The sequence below is a fragment of the Chiloscyllium plagiosum genome, chromosome 37 (assembly GCF_004010195.1).
Source record: "Chiloscyllium plagiosum isolate BGI_BamShark_2017 chromosome 37, ASM401019v2, whole genome shotgun sequence".
Taxonomy (NCBI): domain Eukaryota; kingdom Metazoa; phylum Chordata; class Chondrichthyes; order Orectolobiformes; family Hemiscylliidae; genus Chiloscyllium; species Chiloscyllium plagiosum.
In genome coordinates, this window is record NC_057746.1 from 31,631,618 (window position 1) to 31,636,552 (window position 4,935).

A 4,935-nucleotide genomic window follows, 5' to 3' on the forward strand; every position below is an offset into this window, starting at 1 on the left:
TACCCAGTGCCGTTTAACATTACCCAGTGCTGTTTAACATTACCCAGTGCTGGTTAACATTACCCAGTGATGTTTAACATTGCCCAGTGCTGGTTAACATTACCCAGTGCTGTTTAACATTATCCAATGCTGGTTAACATTACCCAGTGTTGTTTAACATTACCCAGTGCTGTATAACATTACCCAGTGCTGTTTAACATTACCCAGTGATGTTTAACATTGGCCAGTGCTGGTTAACATTACCCAGTGCTGTTTAACATTATCCAGTGCTGTTTAACATTACCCAGTGTTGTTTAACATTACCCAGTGATGTTTAACATTACCCAGTGCCGTTTAACATTACCCAGTGCTGGTTAACATTACCCAGTGCCGTTTAACATTACCCAGTGTTTTTTAACATTATCCAGTGCTGGTTAACATTACCCAGTGTTTTTTAACATTATCCAGTGCTGGTTAACATTACCCAGTGCTGTTTAATCATTGCTTGGGACTCCTTTCTCCATTATTTGACACAGTTTAACTCTTCTGCATCCCTCAGAAATGACTGTTGGTGGTTTAAACAGAGGGTCAGCATGCCTTAGATGAGAAGTGAGATTGAGAGTCCCTCACGATAACCTCTGCCAGTATGAGAATGGACAGGGTTAATGATTATGACCCAGGCATACTGTGTTACTGTATAGCCACACACCTACAGTGTCTCACACACTCATGATCACAGCAAAAAGAAAATCTACCAGAAAACAAAGGAAATCCTGCCTACTCCCTGGCAAGGCCTTATGGAAATACTGAAGTAAGCCCAAACTCCATGGGGATTCCCCCTGCACACCAGGATCCTAAACCCTCCCAGTGGAGAATGCAATGTTGAATACTTATTCTAATCCAATGCTCTTCACCACTCCCTTCAACAGGTAGTGTATAGAACCAACACCACACCCTGACTCATCCTCTCCTCAACAGAGGCACCAGTTTTGGTTCAAGTTCCTCATCTCCAACATAACCAGGATAATTCTGGTATGGCCAGTGGTGCATAACAAGCAGTAATGCCTGGTATAGCCTCAGCACATAGTCAGCTCGATTGAAATTCAGTTTATAGTCAATAACTCGCCCAATGGGAGTTATCCAATGTCTGGCTGTTGAAGAGTGTGCAAATGTGGCTATTTCCGTTGATTGGCTTGTTCCATCATTCCATTAATATTTTTAATCTTTCAATAAATCATTGCAAAGGTTTACTTCCTTTTTCGTTCTATCCATCCATCCCATCCTATACCCTTCCCATCCCAGATATATTCATGGTATCATTGCTGTATCATACAGGGTAACCTGAGGGTAAGTCTTATGCTCCATCTTACCCCAGGATCACTTGGAGCATGTCCCCCTACTGGAAACATACTGCTCTTTGTAACTGACTGTTAGCCCAGGCACTAATGTGCCTGTGAATGTAAAATTTGTACATAATAATTAGCTGTAATAAATTTCGGTTGTATCTTCAATACTCCAATATCCAGTTTTTATTTTATGTTGTGGGAGATTATACATGTATTGTGGTAGAAGGTAAAATAAGCTGCTGAAGGGGAAGGGACATCACATCACTCCCTCCCTGTCACATTCTATACCAATTGGATCCAGCATGCAGAGAAAGGATTTAACTTTCCACCCAGTCCACCTTCAGTTGCTGAGAATGGGACACCCTTAAGTTGAGAACATTCACTCTCTGTAGACTGTGTGCTCACTCATCTTCCCAACGATCACCAGTCACAAGGTTTGAATCAGCTCGAAGTCAGATGGTCAGGATGGAGGGTGAGACACAGAGGGAGGGGGAGAGAGAGAGAGAGACATACAAACCAAGATTCAACAAAGTTAACTGGTCAGCAAAATGAACCAAATTCTGAATGAGGTAGTAGACATATAAGAGAGTAATCTCCTCTCTTCTGTCCCCTGCCTTTTAAGAAGTTTTGAAGGGTGAATAATTCAGTCTGATGGTTCGTGCATCAGTTGAATTGAGGTCCATCTCTATGAGAACTGAACAGAGAAAAGTTTTTGTCATTGCAATTTCCTCAGATTAAATGAGCTTGTAATCATTGCAGTAAACATGATTAAACCATGCAGCGCCAATCTTTAATCTGTTACAGGCACACGTGGACACAGACGCATACTGACGCATGTACACTCTAATGTACATATAAGCACCACACACAGTTTTGCATACAGATGTAAGCACACATATACAGACATTCAAACATACACAAATGCACTAAAACACCGACATTCTAAGCCACATACTATAAGTAACGTAGACAGCAATATATACACGACTCACTCGCAATACTGTCACAGGGCGATTCTAACACACTGTCCACAGAGACACTAACACTCAGAAATTCAGAGAGGAACAGGCACATTAATCCACACACACACACTAAAGGCAGATGTTTGAACCTACTGAAATACACAGATATCCAACACAGTATTAAGATGTACACACAGAACAAACACAGACACTAGTACGGACTGAGTCACAGGCTAATACATAACGACACATACATGTCGGAACACTGACAATACAAACCCATATACAGTAACATACACATCTACCAACACACACACAACATCGCCAGCCCACACATCATCATATACACAGCATGTTCACCATATCACTCTGAATTTGTTCACTTTGCTGACAAGTTAATTTTGTTGAAACTTGGTTTGTATGTGGTTAGACTTTGTTCCTCTCTCTGTATCTGTGTGTCTCACCCTCCACCCTGATTTAGAGCTGACTAAAACCTTGTGACTGGTGTCTGCCATTATTTAAAACTTGACTTGGACATTAACTGCACTTGCTGATGTGTAACATGGATCTGTTGGGCTGAATAGTCTGTGCCCATGTTCTGAATCCTACCCATTGTGAACTTCTTGCTTCTTTCCCACTCTCCCCACGGACCCACTGCTGTGATGGTGCTTCCTGTCTCTCTAGGAGACAGTGACACAGACCTGTTTACCACCGATGCTCAGTAGCAGCAGTGTGTATCAGCTACAATATGCCCTGCAGGAATTCACCAAAGTTCCTCAGAAAGTATCTTCCAATACCCACAACCACTTACTGCAGGAAGGCCAAGGGCAGCAGATATATGGAGAGATACCTCCCCCTGCAATTTCCCCTCCAAGCCACTCACTATCTTGACTTGGAAATATATTCACCATCACTGGGTCAAAATGCTGGAATTCCCTCCCTAATGACTCTGTGGTCTACCAGCAGCCACGTGGACTGTAGCAGTCCAAGAAGGCAGCTCACTCCCACCTTCTCAAGGGGCAGTTAGGGATGGGTAATAAATACTGGGCCCAGCCAGCGATGCCCATATTCAATGACTGAACAAAAAACACTAAGAAATCAAAGACAATAGCTGAGTGTGTTTTTGACGGGACTGACTTGAGATGAATATTTGCCGAATTGCCCAGATCTTCTCAGAGCCAGGAACGCTGGAATTTTCAGCATTTACCAGAGGCACATCTGACATTGTGGCACTCTCTCAATACTGCACTGGGAGCTTCAACCCGAATTTTGCTCATAAACTGCATGGAGTTGGGGTTTTGAACCGACAGATTTTCAGATTTGTTTATCTCTTGTGTCCCTGTGAAACTTGGTCACGATCAGAAATGTATCTGTAACCGTGCTGAGTATCTGTGCACTCTTTTCTGTGTTCACACGTGTTTGACATTCTTAAATGTGTTTGTTTTTAAACTTGTGCGTGTTTGTACGTGGACTATGTTTTCACGATGTGTGCATGACCTTTTTACTTACCTGTAAATGTATGAGCATTAGCGATAGGATAAAATGCCGAATGTGTGTCAGAGAGAGGAGAAGCTGGTGCACTGGACATGTCTTTACATGTGTGTGTCTTTACTTGTGTGAGCATATATGTACTGCAGGGATGGCCCTGGAGGCAGCTCAAGGCAGGTTTACAAGGAAGATACCTAGCCTTTAGGATTTCAGTTCCTCGGAAAGATTAGACTAATTAAGCCTTTGTTCTCTCGAATTTAAAAGATACGGGATGATCTAATTGCGTTATTCAGGACACTAACATGAGGAACAGAATAGATAAACATTAACTATTTCCACAGGTTGATGATTCCAGCATCAGAAGGCATATTCTCAGAATTAGTGCCAGACCATTCAGCACACAGATATTAGAAAATACTGCTACATGCAAAGAGTAGTGTTGTCCTCAAACAGGGGTTAACGCTAATTCAATTGTTAAGTTTAAATCTGAGAGAGATAATGTTTTTTCTTAAGCAAGTGGTATGGGCCCAAGACAGGTCTAGGGAGTTAAGCCACAAAGCAGGCATGCTGAAGAAGGGCTTATGCCCGAAATGTCGATTCTCCTGCTCCTTGGATGCTGCCTGACCTGCTGCGCTTTTCCAGCAACACATTTTTCAACAAAGCAGGCATGGTCTTAGTCATAGAATCATAGAGGTGTACAGCATGGAAACAGACCCTTCGGTCTAACCCATCCATGCCAACCACATATCCCAACCCAATCTAGTCCCACCTGCCAGCACCCGGCCCATATCCCTCCAGACCTCCAAGCATCCATGATCATATTGAATGGTGGTGCAGGCTCGAAAGGCAGAATGGCCTACTCCTGCACCTATTGTCTCTTGAAAACCCTTCCTATTCATATACCCATCCAGATGCCTTTTAAATGTTGCAATTGTACTGGCAACTCATTCCATTCACATACCACCCTCTGTGTGAAAAAGTTGCTCCTTTGGTCTCTTTTATATCTTTCCCCTCTCACCCCAAACCTTTGCCCTCGAGTTCTGGACTCCCCCACCCCAGGGAAAAGACTTTGCCTATTTATCCTATCCATGCCCCTCAGGATTTTATAAACTTCTATAAGGTCACCCCTCAGCCTCTCCCTATAGCTCAAGTCCTCCAAC